This window comes from Phyllobates terribilis, unplaced genomic scaffold, assembly GCF_046119375.1.
Source record: "Phyllobates terribilis strain yellow unplaced genomic scaffold, ASM4611937v1 Scaffold_5__5_contigs__length_657084704, whole genome shotgun sequence".
Lineage (NCBI taxonomy): Eukaryota > Metazoa > Chordata > Amphibia > Anura > Dendrobatidae > Phyllobates > Phyllobates terribilis.
The window spans coordinates 651,802,441-651,824,978 of record NW_027362765.1 but is presented as its reverse complement, the minus strand read 5'-3'; positions in this window follow the sequence as shown (position 1 = coordinate 651,824,978).

Here is a 22,538-nt window from a genome sequence, read left to right as displayed (position 1 = left end):
TACGTTCTGACGTATAGCCTGGGCCAACGAGATTCAGAGGTGGGGCAAATCACGCTGGAGGAGTGGTCTCAGATCAGGGACCTATGCACCCTTCTGCACAGTTTTGAAATGGCGACGAAGATGTTTAGTGCTGACGATGCCATTATCAGCATGACTATTCCGGTGATTTACATGCTGGAGCACATGTTAAACAGAATTCGGAGTCAGGTGGTGGCACAAGAGGAGGTGGAGGAAGTAGAGGAGGAGGAGTTGTATGCGGAAGGGCTAACATCTGCAAGGTCCAGACGGTCGGCAGCACCAAGGCGGCAGGCATGTGAGGGTGGGGGAGATGGTTTAACCAGGGCGCATGGTAGCAGCCAAACTAGTGAGGAAGGTGCAGGAGCCCAGGAAGAAGTGGAGGACGAACTGATGGAAGACTCATCAGATGAGGGAGACCTTGATCACATTTCTGTTGTGCGAGGTTGGGGGGAGAGGACAGAGGAAGGAAGCATGATTGTTACCTCGCCACCAACACAACAGGGACTTGGTGCTCCTGGATGCGCAACACACATGAGTGCCTTCTTGCTGCACTACCTGCAACATGACCCTCGAATTGTGAGAATTAGAAATAATCCTGACTACTGGGTTGCCACACTGTTAGATCCCCGGTACAAAAGTAAATTTGCAGAAATTATTCCTGCCATAGAAAGGAGGGATGCACGCATGCAGGAGTATCAGCAGAGACTGTTGCAGAATCTTACATGTGCTTTTCCACAAAATACCAGTGGTGCACGTAGTGAATCTCACAGTTCCAACTTGCCAACCGTGGGACCGTCAAGTGTTCAGCACTCAAACCGTAACAGAACCACAGTATCTGCTGGTAACATCAATTTTGCGGAATCATTTCACCACTTTTTTAGCCCATCCTTTGCAAGGCCACAGGAGACAAGAAGTCTGACACATAGTCAACGCCTAGAGACGATGGTACAGGAGTATCTCCAAGTAAACATTGAAGCCACGACTGTGTCACTGGACCCTTGCTCTTTTTGGGCTTCCAATCTGGATAAATGGCCGGAGCTAGCCACTTACGCCTTGGAGATCTTGTCATGCCCCGCAGCCAGCGTTCTGTCTGAACGTGTGTTCAGCGCTGCTGGTGGTGTGCTGACAGATAAGCGCACGCGGCTCTCCACTGATAATGTAGACAGACTCACGTTCATAAAGATGAACAAATCATGGATCCGAAACGACTTTTCTACCCCTGTGTCATCCTGGGGAGAGTAAAAGCTTGATGATTGGTTAAAATCACCCTACCAACCGTTTTAAGCTTTCAAATTACTAATCATGTTTATCTGTATCTTGACTGGAAAATAATTTGGGCTTTGTAGCAGTGTGCAGCACTGATCCTATTAGGCCATCTATAATAAGCTTCACCAGATTTAAAATTAAAAATAATTTTTAGCTGCATCTAGCCCGGAAAATAATTTTGGGACTCCGAGATGCGCAAGACACATAAGTGCCTTCTTGCTGCACTACCTGCAGCATGACCCTCATATTGTCAGAATTCGAAGTAATCATGACTACTGGGTTGCCACACTCTTAGATCCCCCAAACTTTTCGATCAACCTTTTCATTTTAATAAAGACCAAAAAAATGGTCATTTTTGAAATTATAAGCATTAGCAGGTTGTTAGAAACTGAAATCAAACAGTTTTCAACTCAAAACTTTATTCTAGGTGATGTTACATTTTCACATAGGACCCCTTGTTCGAAAGGAGCTTCTGAACTCTCTCGTCCATTGAATTTGTCAGGTTTTGGATGGTTTCTGCTTCAATTGTTTTGCATGAGGACAGAATACCCTCCCAGAGCTGTTGCTTAGATGTGAACTGCCTCCCGCCATCATAGACACTCCTTTTAATGATGCTCCAAAGGTTCTGAATGGGGTAGAGGTCAGGGGAGCATGGGGGTCACACCATAAGTTTGTCCCCTTTTATGCCCATATCAGCCAGAGATGCAGATGTTTTATGTGCAGCATGAGATGGTGCATTAACATGCAGAAAAATGATCTTGCTGTGAAATACACGGTTCTTCTTCTTGAACCATGGCAGGAAGTGCTGTTTGAGAAAATCCACATACATTATGGAGTTCATCTTTAGCGCCTTCAGGGATCCTAAAGGGGCCGACAATCTCTCTCCCCATGATTCCAGCCCAAAACATTACTCCACCTCCTCCTTGTTGGCGCTGTAGCCGTGTTTGCGTGGGGTGTCCATCAACCAGCCATCCTCCACTCCATTCATCTGGACCATCGAGCGCTGCACGGCACTCATCCGTGAACAAAACAGTTTTGAAATCAGTCTTCATGTAATGTTTAGCCCACTGGAGCCGTTTCTGCTTGTGTGAAGTGGATAGAGGAGGTCGACAGGATGGCGTATGCACAGCTGCAAACCTCTGAAGGACCCTGCATCTTGTTGTTCGGGGGACGTTGGAGGCACAAGCAGCTTCAAAAACTTGTCTGCTGCTATGACAAGGCTTTTTTGCCGCTGCTCTTTCAACCTGACGTAATTGCCTGTAGGAAAGAGTCCTCAATTTGCCCTTATCAGCACGCACACGTGTGTACTGTGAATCAGCTACATACTTCTTGATTGCCAAGACACTTCATCCTGATCATCGCACAATGTTGATTGTAGTCATGCCTTGACCTAAACACTCCACAATTTGTTGCTTCTCAGCAGCCGACACATCCTTTTTCTTTCCCATTTTGGCAGAAAATGTAGGCTGCTTAATAATGTGAGAGAGCCTTCTTAAGTAGTCTTGCCTTTCATTGGACACACCTGCCAAACTAATTAGCACAGGTGTCTGCAATTGCTTACAGTGATATAAAGAGCCCTGACACACATCACCATCAATGAGTTTAACTGACAAACAAACAAATTCTTCCCTTATCACTCCTAAACACTTTTTGCATAATAATTTGGAACGCGGTGTACATGTGCTTTTCCACAAAACACCAGTGGTTCACGTAGTGAATCTTACAGTTCTAACTTGCCAACCGTGGTCTGTATGGAATTGTTCAATAAAGGGCCCAAAATTAAGATAACATAGATAGGAGAGGTCTCTATGAATAGGAATTCCTAAGTATTTGATACCCTGTGAGGGCCAGGCAAAGGGAAAGTTGGACTGGATGGAATCCTATATGGATTTAGGGAGGGAGACATCGAGGGCCTCAGACTTCGCTGCATTGATTTTAAAATTTTACCATGTAACAAAGTGATCTATTTCAGCCATAACAGCAGGGATGGATATATGTGATTGAGTGATATATACTAGGACATCATCAGCAAATAGAGAGCACTTGTACTCGGTGCCTCCCACCTCAATCCACCTAATATTGGGGTTATGGCGAATTGATGAGAGCAGGTGCTCCGTCACTAGGATGTATAAGAGATGGGACAGAGGACATCCCTGCCTTGTCCCATTGGTGATTGTGAAAGGTGATGAAAATGTTCTGACGCACCCCCTGGGCCTTGGGACACCCGGAGCCGGACCCTTTTTGGTGGATGCTGGTGGTTGTAGTCTTCGTGGCGGCGATCCGGTTCCGTGGCTCAGGGCGGTCAAACCAGTGGCGGAACTATTTATGTGGTTTTGATGTTTAAATGTCCGACTACGCCACCCGTGGATTGCGGTCAGAGTGAACCGCCGCTACAGGGCAGACCGCTAAGGCTGGTGTTGTGGGTGCAGCAGAGCGTAGCATAACTCCCCACAGGAGGAGTATAGCCTCAGGGCAGTGTATGCGGAGGATGGGGGTGATGGTGCAGGGCAGCAGCAGTAACGACACGGAGTCAGTGATGCAGTTCAGGGCCTTTACTCACAGTTCTTATTATCCAGACCACGTCTGCAGGTAACGGCTGCCCACGTTGTACTGTGCTCACCAGGTGAGGGGCTCAGACAACTCCCAGATAACTTTGGAGCGCTTCACAGGACCCCCTTTGTGTGTCCTTTGTCTGGCCTTTCTTACCAACACTTCTGTCCGGCTGCCTCGGGCCTCCTCTTGGTAAACTTGGCGCCAGTTTCCCTGACCCTATGTGGTGCCTTCCTAGCGGGTGGAGCAAGGGGCTGCGCCACATAAAATGTCAGAGCCTCCGGTTTCTAGCTGAGGGTCGTTTCCTGCCTCCACTAGTTCGGGGACCGGTCTCCCCCTTTGGCCTGACCCCTCCACGCAGGTGGATTCGGGCGTGCGGTGGCGACTCGCCCGTCCGCACCCCTGGGATCCCTTCATTCCTCGTTCCTGGAGCCTTCTCCGCTCCTCTTCCTTCCTTCTCCCTCTTGCAGGCCTGGGCCTCTGTTACTAGGCCCGCCTCCGGAGCAGAGCTCATGCAGAGCCCCTGCTCCCTGCCACTTCTGCTCAGACTTCTCTGCACTGAACTAAGATGGTGCCCACCTTTTATACTCCCTTCTCAATGCACCCAGGAACTGCTTCCTCCCTGCTCCTGCACTGCAGGGTTCCCCTTCCTCAGTGTTCCCTCCCCCCACTCCAGCCAGGGACAGGGACTGTCGTGCCCATCTCAGGGGCATATTGGTCGCCCTGCCCCACGGCAATGTGGTGTAATGCATACAGGTGTCGGGTCCTGATCCACACTCCATCCTTATCTGAGAGTGAGATATCACACCTCTGGGTGAGGTGCAATACGTCTGTAGCAACCGAGCCCTCGGTGCTACAGTTCCATTTATCTTCAGCCTAGGTGACGTATTGTGATACAGGGCCGTGATTTTGGCTATAAAAGGGTCCCCTAGACCCCTACCCCAAGCTTTTTAAGAGAATCATATATGGCGTGCCAGGAGACTCTATGGAATGCTTTCTCAGCATCCAACGAGAGTATCTACTTACAAATTTTTAACTGCATCTAGCCCAGGAAATACTTTGTGCCTAGTAGCAGTGTCTGCTAGTCAGCGGATTATCCCGGCTGTTAAGCAAGCTACACCACCTGTAGTTTGGACACTTAATTTTTTCAAAGGAAATGCTTCGGGACCACGGGATACTCAGTGAAGAGCATCAGGAGGCACCCCAAGGCATAGGGGCTGGGACTGGCACTAGGATGCCTTGCGGTGGACAGCCGAGCTCGATCCTTATAAAAGCTTTTTAACTGCAGCAGCTTTAGTGGACGCTACTGGAGCTGGAATTACGCGGCTGCTGGCATGAGACTTGCCCTCCAATAGATCCTTGTAAATGGATTTAAAGTGTATTCATTCAAATTAGAGGGACAATTTAAATTAAAAAGCTTAGAGCTGCCTCCACCACAGGGGGGCTCTCTCGACCCACCAGCGGACAGGCACCAGTATTGGGAGAGGGGGGCTGGCCGTCAGGGTTCACCGCGGCTCTGGCACAAACCCGGCGACACGGAGGTGGCACGGGCAGGAGCGGACTGGCCGTCTCGGCTTCTCACTTTTTGGATTTTAGAAGGGCATGACATGCCTATATCTGTGTCTCCCCCTCCTTTTACTCCTCCACCTCTTTTCTTTTCGCATGACTATATGTACTTGTCACTTTTCCATGTGTTAGTTGTGTCTTCTGAGCAGTTTGTCAGCTTTTGGACACCTTTGAAGGTGTTTTCTATGTGTTTCTATGTGTTTTTGTTTGCCTGCCATTGGTTTTAACGGTGTTCGAAGGTGTTCGACGAACAGTTCGACGAACAGTTCGGCGAACACACGGGTGTTCGACGAACCGAACCGAACTCGAACACTACGGGGGTGGCTCAACACTACTCAGGACGAGGTTTAAAGCAGCTGGCACTGTTGGACTCACGGGTCTGCGTAGAGGGCGACTCCTTCTGAATCCGGGCTAGCTCCAGCTGGTGTTGTCGGTCAGCTTGGGCCTGTCGCTCAGCAGCCTCTCGGTTAGCTTGTCGCTCAGCAGCCTCTCGGTCAGCTTGTCGCTCAGCCCGCTCCTGGAATTTCAGGATCAGCTCCAGTCGTCCATCATGATTGTCTGTGGCGAGCTCCTCCAAGGCCATCTGCAGGTGGGGGTCCACACTACCCTGGTTGCGGGTATGGCTGGCAATCACAGGTTGGACCCCTGCAGCAGCGCCATCCGGGCCTTGGCTGGCCGCCCCCTCATCAGGGCTCTGCTGTCGGACGGGCTCTGCAGCACCTTGTAACAGTTCAGAAATCATTTGTTCTTTGCTTTTGCCGTGGGGGTCAATGCCTTTGATTATACATATTCCAGTAAGAGTGTCCTTTTTCTGCTGGTGATACCAGGACTCCCCAACTACGACCATGATCACCAAAATAAAAATAGAAAAGAAAAAGCGAAGAAGGGTAGGGGTAACTGCTACACATACAGTATTGTCTCAGATCTAATAAACACTGAGTTCGATCTTCAAAACTTTTGTACAAGTTTTTAGTGAGAGGAATGATTGCTCAAACCAGATCACTAATGTCCTATGATCCCACCGCTTGCCACCAATTTGTCATGAAAACAACACCCACTCTTGGGTCAGACCGTGCAGCTCTCTGGCGCCCCCTTATCCTGCTGGTCAAACACGGTATTGACAGAGGATAAGCACGGGTGCCGCTGCTCTCATTTATGTCGACTATTGCGGCACGTGATGTGACAGGACGTATATATACCACCAGTTCCTTCCAGGAACGTATATATACCTCCGACCAGCCACCCTCAAACCACAATATCACATAAATACTGGTATACTGCCACCACCGATCGCTTAACAGGTGGATCGGGTACCTGGTAGGTAACGTGAATTAGCGGGTGAGGAACGTGTTTGCTCGACATAGGACAAGAAGGACGAAGCTGGTAAATAATTAATGATTTACTCCCAAAAGGGGGGCAGTGTTTACAACATATATACAAGATATTATAAAGGAGACAATTTACATGTATGCATAAACAGTTATTAAAATAAAAGGGATAAGTAATAGCAAAACCTGCTTCACAAGGTGATGGTCTCAGATTCTGTGGGAGGGACGGCTCCCCGGAAATTAGAGGTGATTCTTCTTACGCCGCGTGATGTGCGTGCGTTCGACGTCCCTGAGAACAATGACCTGAAAATGGCCGATTTGCTTTTTAGTAAGCAGCCAAAACTCTGGGGAACACCCCTTATTTACCTTACAAGGGGTGCTCGGCTTTGCGAGCCCACCCAGCTGCAGAAGACCTAAAAAATCCTTCAGATTCCATATCTTGGTGTGGGGGGGTCCCACATCCAAGAGGGAGATATCATCTGGACCGTCACCAATATTCATGAAGATAGATATTAAATATGAAACCTCTATGACGCTCAGAAGCTCAGAATCCATTATCTCAGTTCCCGGTCATTCCTCAGTTATGCAAGTTATACTATTGTAATGGGAAAAAGGTGAGCATTCAAAAAACGTGGTTCCGATGTTTCTGTCAGACCTGTGCGTGATTAAAATTGGCATAAAACGTTTGTACAATTAAACAATGGGATTTTTTGGAGGGACTTTCCGGTTTGTACCAGCGCTTGCCCTGGACTGAGGTTTTATGGCGGGTCATAAAAATTCCTGGTTTGGGGAGAAGCAAAAGTGAGTTCTATGTCTTCACTTACAAACAGATAGGGGGTGGTTTTTTTTTTCTTTTTTAAAACATCTCTCATTTTTTAAAACTCGGGCAAAAATACCTTTTGCCTGACAGACCCCATAATAGCCTGCACTTCAAGATTATCACCCCTGGTGTCTGTAACAGGTTGGTGTTCAGCGAGTTTTGTCAGGTGAACGGGTTTAAGGAGTGACACATGGAAAGTGTCGTGACTCCTCAGGTGTCGTGGTAACTGTAACCGGTACATTACAGAGTTTACTTGGGCCAAAATTTTGAAAGGACCAATAAAGTGGGGAGCAAACTTAGCAGATTCCCCGCGTACTTTAGTGTTGCGAACCATGAGCCACACTCTTTCGCCCGGATAGAATACGGGAGCAGGACGACGAAGAGTGTCAGCCGACTCACCATCTGTGGAGTCCGCCACGGGTAACAGGTGGAGAAGGCCAGCCGGACTTTGATGGGATGATTTATCTCTCGCACAGAAGGCACGCGCAAAAACATATTCCTTAACGTCCTGCCGCCACCGGGGCCACCAATAGGACCGTTGAAGGGACTTTGTGGTACGTTTGACCCCAAAATGGGCTCCGATCTTAGGGGCATGAGCCCAGGAGAGCACCTCATTTTGTAGATTAGGAGGAACGAACGACCTCCCCGAAGGAACCTGGTTTAAGGACACTGGAGCCACCCTCCGCATACCTCCTGAAGGGACGGTGTGCCTGGGCTCGTCATCGTCCTCAGCCGTATCCATGGACTGGGACAAAAGGTCTACCCGAGGGTTCTTTTTGACATAATCTCACAAGACCTGGGTCTTGGGGACAGACAGAGGATCTGTGCCGGGGGCCACATCGGTAGAAGGGTCAGAGACTACCCTCCAGGTGACTGTAACCATACACTGAGACACACAATTCTCACTCCAGGAAGAAATTCTCCCCGTATTCCAGTCAATGTGTGGAGTGTGACAACGTAACCATGGAAGACCCAATAACACCTCATCTAATCCACCGGGAATAATAAGAAAGGAGATAACCTTCCCGTGACCCTGAGGAAATGACATGGTGAGAGGAATCGACTGGTGGGTGATTTGCGTGTCCAGGAGTGAACCGTTGACTACTCTAATGTTCATTGGTCTTGGCAGTAACTCTATAGGGATGGCATGCCTCTGGGCAAACGTAGATGACAAAAAATTGCTATCGGCGCCAGAATCCACCCACGCCTTAGCAGTAACCGCGGTTCCTACGAAGGACAATGTCACCTTATACAGTAATTTGGAGGAAGAAGCCCCAGAATCTAACACACCTCCTCCAACGGTGGTTAGACACACTTGTTTACCCGACTGCTTGGAACCCTTATTAACGGGGGACTCCAAGAGATGTGCAGGTCGGGAACAAGAAGAGCTAGACTCAGTTCGGGATATATCCATAGCCTCAGGCTCTGGGTCGGGAGTCGCGGGTTTGGAAATGGGTCTAGAGAAGGATGGTGCCAACCGACACTGAGGTCTGGCGACCTCCAGCTCTAACTTGTGTTCTGCATGATGCAAATCTATTCGGTTAGCGAGAGAGATTAACTCCTCCAGGGAGGTTGGAATCTCTCTGGTAGAGAGAGCATTTTTAATATGCCCAGCCAGACCCTTCCAGAACACCGGGATTAAAGATCGCTCAGACCAATCCAATTCAGCCGCTAAGGTTCTGAACTGGATGGCATAGTGGCTGGCGGTGACTGAACCCTGGATCAACGCAAGAAGCTTAAGAGCCGTATCATGCGTGACCTGAGGACCAAGGAAAACACTTTTTAGGGCATTAAGAAAGAGACCCGCATTAGCCACTACCGGGTCATTGCGCTCCCACAGAGGAGTAGCCCAGTTCAGAGCCCTATGGGAGAGTAACGAGATGACATAAACCACTTTGGCCCTTTCGGAGGGGAACCGTGCCTCCATCATCTCCAATTGAATGGAGCATAGGTTAATAAAACCTCTGCAGAATCTGCTGTCACCAGAAATTTTTTCCGGAAGAGCAAAACCGGGTAATGGAGCAATTGCAGCTGCTGCAGAATTTACCTCAGCCAAGTTAACCAGATTGGCTGCTTGAGAAGCCGCCTGGGTAGCTACTGCAGTGATATCAGCTACCGTGTCAGCTAGTTCCAGAGTCCTAAGTCTGGCCTCAAGTTGTTGTATATAGCGCTGCAGTTGCTGGTTGTCAGCCATGTTCGGCAAGACTCTGTTGCTCTGATACTGTTAAGGGGACGGTTGCAAACAACTTTATTATAATGGAACGCAACCGAACCCGGGGTCCGCGATGCAGCCTGGTGGACTGCGGCCGAACACCTTCCAGGTGAGAAGGAAACAACCAACTTAAAAAGCAATCCCCTCCGTGTTACAGCACACCGGAACGGGAATAGGGATTCGCACTATCTCCGTTAACTGCACGAGTATATCTGTAGTCCTTTTGCAGCACAGGGACTACACTGTTGGCGCTAGGATGCGTGTGTGACTCACGCCGGCGAATACGTGCCCCCAGCCAGTGTGTTACCGGACTGAGGAGTATCTCTCCACGTGGCTTACAGGTGGTACTGGGAATAGGGCATCTGCAGACTGCTCGGGGTGTAAGGCGACCCCTTTGTCAGAGCCAGACTGTCAGATGAAGCTACCTGCCTATTTCATCTAGCCTGCCTATTTCCACTACACCTGCCTGCCAGAAACAAAAGCACACGTGGAGCCCAAGAGACCAAGCGTCCACACAACACCATCACAGCTCAAAGATCAGAGAGCGCCGCCATGTTTGTGGGCGCGATTTTTAAAGATTAAGCCCTGCCCACCGTCGCACCATTGGTGACGTCACTCGCGACCAATCAGTCGGTGCCAGGTCACCGGATCAGCTGATTCCCAAACCACCAATCACGGTGCGCCATGTCACGGGCATGCTCAGTACAGAGAATCCTGGACTTAGGCTTTAACAGCCCTGTCTCCCTCCGCAACCTATCCTTCATGTTGCTAGGAACAAAGACCCGAGAGACAACCTGTACGTCTCGTGGACCAGCTAGACTTTGGGACTTACGACAGTGCTGAGCAGCATCAGCACTGGCTGGATCAGAATGTGAGACCACAGAAGGTTCTGGACCCATTTCGAATCCAGCAAACGCCTGACACAGAATAATGAATGCCATATATTGCCCAATACAGAACAATGGGGGTCCTATAATCCTCCATATAGAATACTGGGCCCAGTATAATGCTCCAAACAGAATAAAGAACTCCATATATTGCTCCATAAAGAATAATGGACCTCGTATAATGCTTCATATAGAATACTGGGCCCAGTATAATGTTCCAAGCAGAATAAAAAAAACATATATTGCTCCATACAGCATAATGGGCCAAATATAATGTTCCATACAGAAAAATAGAATCCATATATTGCCCCATACAGAATAATGGGCACAATATAATATTCCCTACAGAATAATGGAACCCATATAATGCCCCGTAAAGTACAATGGACCTCATATATTGCTCCATACAAATTAATGGACCTTATATAATGCTTCATAAAGAATAATGGGCCCAATATAAAGCTCCACACAGAATAATGGAACCCATGTAATTCTCCAAACAGAATAATTGGACCCATATAATGCTCCATACAGAATAATGGAACCCATATAATGCTCTAAACTGAATAAATGGACCCATATAATGTCCATACAGAATAATGGGCCTCGTCTAATGCTCCAAACAGAATAAAGAACTCCATGTATGGTTCCATATAGAATAATGGGCCTCATATATTGCTCCATATAAAATAACAGGACCCGTATAAAACTCCTAACAGAAGAAAAAAAATCTTACATTGATCCATACAGCATAATGGGCCCAATATAATATTCCATACAGAAAAATGGAACCCATGTAATGCTCCATACTGAATAATGGGCAACATATGCCTTGTAAAGTACAATGGACCCCATATATTGCTCCATACAGAATAATGGACCTCATGTAATGCTTCATGCAGAATAATGGAACCTATAAATGCTCCGTACAGCATAAAGAACCCCATATATTGCTCCATTCAGAATAATGGGCCTCATATAATGCTCCATGTAGATTAATGGGTAAAATATAATGCTCCATATAGAATAATGGAACCAATATAATGCTCCATATCGAATAATGGGCCCCATATATTGCTCCATACAGAAATATGGACCCTATATAATGCTAAAAACAGAATAATTGGACCCATATAAAGCTCCATACAGAATAATGGGCCACGTATTTTGCTTCATATAGAATAATGGGCCCCATATAATACTACATACAGAATAAAGAACTCCATATATTATTCCATATAGAATAATGGGCCTGATATAATGCTCCATATAGAATAATAGGCCCCGTATAATACTCCAAAGATAATAAAAAAAAACATATATTGCTCCATACAGCATAATGGGCCCAATATAATGTTCCATACAGAAAAAGAAACCCATATATTGCCCCATACAGAATAATGGAACCCATATAATGCTCCAAACAGAATAATTGGACCCATATAATGCTCCATACAGAATAATGGACCCAATATAATGCTCCATACAGAATAATGGGCCTCGTATAATGCTTCATGTAGGATAATGGGCCCCGTATAATGCTCTATAAAGAATAAAGAACTCCATGTATTGTTACATAAAGAATAATGGGCCTCATATAATGCTCCATATAGAATAATAGGCCCCATATAATACTCCAAACAGAATAAAAAAAATTATATATTGCTCCATACAGCATAATGGGTCCAATATAATGTTCCATACAGAAAAATGGAACCCATATAATGCTCCATACCGAATAATAGGCCCCATATGATGCCCCATAAAGTACAATGGACCCCATCTATTGCTCCATACAGAATAATGGACCTCATATAATGCTTCATACAGAATTATGGACCCCATGTAATGCTCCATACTGAATAATGGACCCCATATAATGCTTTAAACAGAATAATGGAAACATATATTGCTTCATACAGCATAATAGGCCCAATATAAAGCTCCATACAGAATAATGGAACCCATATAATGTTCCAAACAGAATAATTGGATCCATATAATGCTCCATACAGAATAATGGGCATCGTACAGTGCTTCAAATAGAATAATGGGCCCCGTTTAATGCTCCATTCAGAATAAAGAACTCCATATATTGTTCCATATAGAATAATGGGCCTCATATAATGCTCCATACAGAATAATGAGCCCCCTATAATGCTCCAAACAGAATAAAGAACTCCATATATTGCTCCATACAGCATAATGGGCACCATATAATGCCCGGTAAAGTACAATGGACCCCATATATTGCCCCATTCAGAATTATGGGCCTCATATAATGCTCCATACCAAATAATGGGCCCCATATAATGCTCCGTAAAATACAATGGACCTCATATATTGCTCCATACAGAATAATGGACCCCTATATAATGCTTCATTCAGAAAAATAGGCCCAATATAAAGTTCCATACAGAATAATGGAAACCATATAATGCTCTAAACAGAATAATTGGACCCATATAATGCTCCATACAGAATAATGGGCCTCGTATAATGCTTCATATAGAATACTGGGCCCAGTATAATGCTCCAAACAGAATAAAGATCTCCATATATTGTTCCATATAGAATAATGGGTCTCATATAATGTTCCATATAGATTAATAGGCCCCATATAATACTCCAAGCAGAATAAAAAAAACATATATTGCTCCATACAGCATAATGGGCCAAATATAATGTTCCATACAGAAAAAATAGAATCCATATAATGCTCCATACCGAATAATGGGCATCAAATAATGCCCTGTAAAGTACAAATTACCCCATTTATTGCTCCATACAGAATAATGGACCTCATATAATGCTTCATACAGAATAATGAACCCAATATAATGCTCCATACAGAATAAAGTACCCCATATATTGCCCCATACAGAATAATGTGCCTCATATAATGCTCCATATAGAATAATGGGCACAATATAATGATTCATAAAGAATAAAGGACCCATATTATGCTTATTACAGAATAATGGACCCAATATAAAGCTCCATACAGAATAATGGACCCCATATATGGTTCTATACAGAATAATGGACCCCATATATTGCTCCATACAAAATAATGGGCCTACTATTATCCTCCATACAGAATAATGTGCCCCCTATAATACTCCAAACAGAATAAAGAACCCCATATATTGCTCCATATAGAATAATGGGCCCAATATAATATTCCCTACAGAATAATGGAACCCATATAATGCCCCACACCGAATAATGGAACCCATATAATGCCCCACACCGAATAATGGGCCCCATATAATGCCCCGTAAAGTACAATGGACCTCATATATTGCTCCATACAAAATAATGGACCTTATATAATGCTTCATAAAGAATAATGGGCCCAATATAAAGCTCCATACAGAATAATGAAACCCATATAATGCTCTAAACAGAATAAATATACCCATATAATGTCCATACAGAATAATAGGCCTCGTATAATGCTTCATATAGAATAATGGGCCCCGTCTAATGCTCCAAACAGAATAAAGAACTCCATGTATGGTTTTATATAGAATAATGGGCCTCATATAATGCTCCATATAAAATAATAGGACCCGTATAAAATTCCTAACAGAAGAAAAAAAATCTTACATTGATCGATACAGCATAATGGGCCCAATATAATATTCCATACAGAAAAATGGAACCCATATAATGCTCCATACTGAATAATGGGCAACATATCCCTTGTAAAGTACAATGGACCCCATATATTGCTCCATACAGAATAATGGACCTCATGTAATGCTTCATGCAGAATAATAGAACCTATAAATGCTCCGTACAGCATAAAGAACCCCATATATTGCTCCATTCAGAATAATGGGCCTCATATAATGCTCCATGTAGATTAATGGGTAAAATATAATGCTCCAAAAAGAATAATGGACCCATATAATGCTTCTTACAGAATAATGGACCCAATATAATGCTCCATATAGAATAATGGAACCAATATAATGCTCCATATCGAATAATGGGCCCCATATATTGCTCCATACAGAAATATGGACGCTATATAATGCTAAAAACAGAATAATTGGACCCATATAAAGCTCCATACAGAATAATGGGCTACGTATTTTGCTTCATATAGAATAATGGGCCCCATATAATACTCCATACAGAATAAAGAACTCCATATATTATTCCATATAGAATAATGGGCCTGATATAATGCTCCATATAGAATAATAGGCCCCGTATAATACTCCAAAGATAATAAAAAAAAACATATATTGCTCCATACAGCATAATGGGCCCAATATAATGTTCCATACAGAAAAATGGAACCAATATAATGCTCCATACGAATAATGGGCACCATATAATGCCCGGTAAAGTACAATGGACCTCATATATTGCTGTATACAGAATAATGGACCTCATATAATACTTCTTACAGAATAATGGACTCCATATAATGCTCCATACAGAAAAAGAAACCCATATATTGCCCCATACAGAATAATGGAACCCATATAATGCTCCAAACAGAATAATTGGACCCATATAATGCTCCATACAGAATAATGGACCCAATATAATGCTCCATACAGAATAATGGGCCTCGTATAATGCTTCATGTAGGATAAGGGGCCCCGTATAATGCTCTATAAAGAATAAAGAGCTCCATATATTGTTACATAAAGAATAATGGGCCTCATATAATGCTCCATATAGAATAATAGGCCCCATATAATACTCCAAACAGAATAAAAAAAATTATGTATTGCTCCATACAGCATAATGGGTCCAATATAATGTTCCATACAGAAAAATGGAACTCATATAATGCTCCATACCGAATAATAGGCCCCATATGATGCCCCATAAAGTACAATGGACCCCATCTATTGCTCCATACAGAATAATGGACCTCATATAATGCTTCATACAGAATTATGGACCCCATGTAATGCTCCATACTGAATAATGGACCCCATATAATGCTTTAAACAGAATAATGGAAACATATATTGCTTTATACAGCATAATAGGCCCAATATAAAGCTCCATACAGAATAATGGAACCCATATAATGTTCCAAACAGAATAATTGGATCCATATAATGCTCCATACAGAATAATGGGCATCGTACAGTGCTTCAAATAGAATAATGGGCCCCGTTTAATGCTCCATTCAGAATAAAGAACTCCATATATTGTTCCATATAGAATAATGGGCCTCATATAATGCTCTATAAAGAATAATGGTCACAATATAATGCTCCAAATAGAATAATGGACCCATACAATGCTTCTTACAGAATAATGGACCCAAGAAATAGCTCCATACAGAATAATGGACCACATATATTGCTCTATACAGAATAATGGACCCCATGCAATGCTCCAAACAGAATAATGGAAACATATAATGCTTCATACAGAATAATGGGCCCAATATAAAGCTCCATACAGAATAATGGAGCCCATAAAATGCTCCATACCGAATAATGGGACCCATATGATGCCCCGTAAAGTACAATGGACCCCATATTTTGCTCCATACAGAATAATGTGCCTCATATAATACTTCATACAGAATAATGGGCCCAATATAAAGCTCCATACAGAATAATGGAACTCATATTATGCTGCAACAGAAGTGTTGGACCCACATAATGCTCCATACAGAATAATGGGCCCCATATAATGCTTCATACAGAATAATGGGCCAAATATTAAGCTTCATACAGAATAATGGGCCCCATATAATGCTCCATACACAATAATGGGCCCAACATAATGTTCCCTACACAATAATGGAACCCATATAATGCTCCATACCGAATAATGCGCCACATATAATGCCACGTAAAGTACAATATACCTCATATATTTATCCATACAGAATAATGAACCTCATATAATGCTTCATTCAGAATAATAGGCCCAATATATAGCTCCATACAGAATAATGGGCCTCATATAATGCACCATATAGAATAATAAAACCCATATAATGCTCCATACAGAATAATGGACCTCATATATTGCTCCATACAGAATAATAAAACCCATATAATGCACCAAACAGAATAATTGGACCCATATAATGCTCCATACAGAATAATGGGCCTCATATAATGCTTCATATAGAAGAATGGGCCCCATATAATGCTCCAAACAGAATAATGGAAACATATATTGCTTCTTACAGAATAATGGGCCCAATATAAAGCTCCATACAGAATAATGGACCCCATATATTGCTCAATACAGAATAATCGACACCATATATTGCTCCAAACAGAATAATGGAAACATATAATGCTTCATAGAGAACAATGGGCCCAATATAAAGCTCCATACAGAATAATGGGACCCATATAATGCTCCATACAGTATAATGGGCCTCGTATAATGCTTCATATAGAATAATGGGCCCCGTATAATGCTCTATACAGAATAAAGAACTCCATATATTGTTCCATATAGAATAATAGGCCACTGTAAAATACTCCAAACAGAATAAAAAAAAACATACATTGCTCCTACAGTATAATGGGCCCAATATAATCTTCCATACAGAAAAATGGAACCCATATAATGCACCATACCAAATAATGGGCCCGATATAAAGCCACATAAAGTACAATGGACCTCATATATTGCTCCATACAGAATAATGGACCTCATACAATGCTTCATACAGAATAATAGGCCCCAAATACAGCTCCATACAGAATAATGGAACCCATATAATGCTCCAAACAGAAAAATTGGACCTATATACTGCTCCATTCAGAATAATGGGCCTCGTATAAAACTTCATGTAGAATAATGGGCCCGTATATTGCTCCATACAGAATAAAGAACTCCATATATTGTTTCATATAGAATAATGGGCCTAATATAATGCTCCATATATAATAATAGGACCCGTATAATACTCCAAACAGAATAAAAAAAAACATATATTGGTCCAATCAGCATAATGGGCCCAATATAATGTTCCATACAGAAAAGTCGAACCCATATAATGCTCCATACTGAATTATGGGCTCCATATAATGCCCTGTAAAGTACAATGGACCCCATATATTGCTCCAAACAGAATAATGGACCTCATATAATGCTTCAAACAGAATAATGGACCTCAAAGAATGCTCCATACAGAATAAAGAACCCCATATATTGCCCCATAAAGAGTAATGGGCCTCATATAATGTTCCATTTAGAATAATGGGCACAATATAATGCTCCAAAAGAATAATGGACCCAAATAATGCTTCTTACAGAAAAATGGGCCTCCTATAATCCTCCATACAGAATAATGTGCCCCTCTAATACTCCAAACAGAATAAAGAACCCTATATATTGATCCATACAGAATAATGGGGCCAATATAATGTTCCCTACAGAATTATGGAACCCATATAATGCTCCATACCGAATAATGGGCCCCATATAACGCCCCATAAAGTACAATGGACCTCATCTATTGCTCCATACAGAATAATGGATGTCATATAATGCTTCAGACAGAATAATAGGCCCAATTTAAAGCTCCATACAGAATAATGGAACCCATATAAAGCTCCAAACAGAATAACTGGACCCATATAATGCTTCATACAAAATAATGGGCCTCGTATAATGCTTCTAATGCTCCATAGAGAATAAGGAACTCCATTTATTGTTCCATATAGAATAATGGGCCTCATAAAATACTCCATATAGAATAATAGGCCCCGTATAATACTCCAAACAGAATAAAAAAAACATATATTGCTCCATACAGCATAATGGCCCCAATATAATGTTCCATACAGAAAAATTGAACCCATATAATGCTCCATAACGAATAAAGGGCACATATAATGCCTCGTAAAGTACAATGGACCCCATATATTGCTCCATACAGAATAATGGGCCTCATATAATGTTCCATATAGAATAATGGGCACAATATAATGCTCCATACAGAATAATGAACTCCATATATTGCTCTATACAGAATAATGGACCCCATATATTGCTCCATACAGAATAATGATCCTCCGATAATCCTCCATAAAGAATAATGTTTCCCCTATAATATTCCAAACAGAATAAAGAACTCCATATATTGCTCTATGCAGAATAATGGGCCCAATATAATGTTTCCTACAGAATAATGGAACAAATATAACGCTCCATACCGAATAATGGGCACAATATAATGCCCCGTAAAGTACAATGGACCTCATAAATTGCTCCATAAAGAATAATGGATCTCATGTAATGCTTCATTCAGAATAATAGGTCCAAAATAAAGCTCCATACAGAATAATGGAACCCATATAATGCTCCAAACAGAATAATTGGACCCACATAATGCTCCATACAGAATAATGGGCCTCGTATAATGCTTCATATAGAATAATGGGCCCCTTATAATGCTTCATACAGATTAAAGTACACCATATATTGCCCTATACAGAATAATGGACCCCATATATTGCTCTATACGGAATAATGAACCCCATATAATGCTCCAAACAGAATAATGGACCCATATAATGCTTCTTACAGAATAATGGACCCAATATAAAGCTCCATACAAAATAATGGACCCCACTCCAAAGACATACTGATAGGGAATTTAGATTGTGAGCCCCGATGGGGACAGCGACGATAATGTATGTAAAAGCGCTGCGGAATATGTTAGCGCTATATAAAAAATAAAGATTATTATTATTATTATATTGCTCTTTACAGAATAATGGCCCCCATATATTGCTCCATACAGAATAATGGGCCTCCTATAATCCTCCATACAGAATAATGTGCCCCCTATAATACTCCAAACAATGTTCACTACAGAATAATGGAACCCATATAATTCTCCATACCGAATAATAGGCCACATATAATGCCCCGTAAAGTACAATGGACCCCATATATTGCTCTACACAGTATAATGGACCTCGTATAATGCTTCATACAGAATAATAGGTCCAATGTAAAGCTCCATACAGAATAATGGAACCCATATAATGCTCCAAACAGAATAATTGGACCCATATAATGCTCAATACAGAATAATGGGCCTCGTATAATGCTTCATATAGAATAAAGGGCCCCGTATAATGCTCCATAGAGAATTAAGAACTTCATATATTATTCCTTATAGAATAATGGGCCTCATATAATGCTCCATATAGAATAATAGGCCCCGTATAAAACTCCAAACAGAATAAAAAAAACATATATTGCTCCATACAGCATAACTTGCCCAATATAATTTTCCATGCTGAAAAATGAATCCAATATAATGCTCCATACCGAATAATTGGGCACCATATAATGCCCCGTAAAGTACAATGGACCCCATATATTGCTCCATACAGAATAATGGACCTCATATAATGCTTCATACAGAATAATGGACCTCATATAATGCTCCATATAGATTAAAGAACCCCATATATTGCCCCATACAGAATAATGGGCCTCATATAATGCTCCATATAGAATAATGGGCACAATATAATGCTCCAAAAAGAATAATGGACCCATATAATGCTTGTTGCAGAATAATGGAACCAATATAAAGCTCCATACAGAATAATGGACCCCATATATTGCTCTTTACAGAATAATGGACCCCATATATTGCTCCATACAGAATAATGGGCCCAATATATTGTTCTCTACAGAATAATGGAACCCATATAATGCTCCATACCGAATAATGGACCCCATATAATGCCCCAAAAAGTACAATGGACCTCATATATTGCTCCATACAGAATAGTGGACCTCATATAATGCTTCATACAAAATAATGGACCCCATATAATGCTCCATACACAATAAAGAACCCCATATATTGCCCCATACAGAATAATGGACCCCATATATTGCTTTATACAGAATAATGGGCCCCATATAATGCTTCAAACAGAATAATGGAAACATATAATGCTTCATACAGAATAATGGGCCCAATATAAAGCTCCCTGCAGTATAATGGAACCCATATAATGCTCCAAACAGAATAATTGGACCCATATAATGCTCCATACAGAATAGTGAGGCTCGTATAATGCTCCATATAGAATAATAGGCCCCATATAATACTCCAAACAGAATAAAAAAATATATATATTGCTCCATACAGCATAATGGGCCCAATATAATGTTTCATACAGAAAAATGGAACCCATATAATGCTCCATACAGAATAATGGGCACCATATAATGCCTGTAAAGTACAATGGACACCACATATTGTTCCACACAGAAAAATGGACCTAAAATAATGCTTCATACAGAAAAATTGACCCATATAATGCTACATACAGAATAAAGAACCCTATATATTGCCCCATACACAATAATGGGCCTCAAATAATGCTCCATATAGAATAAGGGGCACAATATAACGATCAAAAAGAATAATGGACCCATATAATGCTTCTTACAGAATAATGGACCCAATTTATTGCTCTATAGAGAATAATGGGCCCCATATAATGCTCCAAACAGAATATCGGACCTCATATAATGCTTCATACAGAATAATGGAACCCATATAATGCTCCAAACAGCATAATTGGACCCATATAATGCTCCATGCAGAATAATGGGAATCGTATAATGCTTCATATAGAATAATGAGCTCCGTATAATGCTCCATATAGATTAAAGAACTCCATATATTGTTCCATATAGAATAATGGGCCTCATATTATGCTCCATATAGAATAATAGGCCCCGTATAATACTCCAAACAGAATAAAAAAAACAGATATTGCTCCATACCGTATAACGAGCCCAATATAATGTTCCATACATAAAAATGGAACCCATATAATTGTCCATACCGAATAATTGGCAAAATATAATGCCCCGTAAAGTACAATGGACCTTATATATTGCTCCATACAGAATAATGGACCTCATATACTGCTTGATACAGAATAAGGGACCCCATATAATGCTCCATACAGAAAAATTAACCCCATATACTGTCCCATACAAAATAATGGGCCTCATATAATGCTTCATATAGAATAATGGGCACAATATAATGCTCCAAAAAGAATAATGGACCCATATAATGCTTCTTACAGAATAATGGACCCAATATAAAGTTCCATACAGAATAATGGACCCCATATATTGCTCTATACAGAAAAATTGGCCCCATATAATGCTCCAAACAGAATAATGGAAACATATAATGCTTCATACAGAATAATGGGCCCAATATAAAAGCTCAATACAGAATAATGGAAACCATATAATGCTCCAAACAGCATAATTGGACCCATATGATGCTCCATGCAGAATAATGGGCCTCATATAATGCTTTATATAGAATAATGGGACCCGTATAATACTCCAAACAGAATTAAAAAAACATATATTACTCCATACAGCATAATGGGTCCAATATAATGTTCCATACAGAAAAATGGAACCCATATAATGCTCCATGCCGAATAATGGGCACCATATAATGCCCAGTAAAGTACAATGGACCCCATATATTGCTACATACAGAATAATGGATCTCATATAATTCTTCATACAGAATAATGGGCCCCATATAATGCCCCGTAAAGTACAAAAGACCTCATATATTGCTCCATACGGAACAATGGACCTCATATAATGCATCATACAGAATAATAGGCCCAATATAAAGCTCCATACAGAATAATGAACCCCATGTAATACTCCATACAGAATAATGGAATCCACATAATGATCCAAACAGAATAACTGGACCAATATAATGCTCCATACAGAATAATGGGCCTCGTATAATGCTTCATATAGAATAATGGGCCCCGTATAATGCTCCATACAGAATAAAGAACTCCATATACTGTTCTATATAGAATAATGGGCCTCATATAATACTCCAT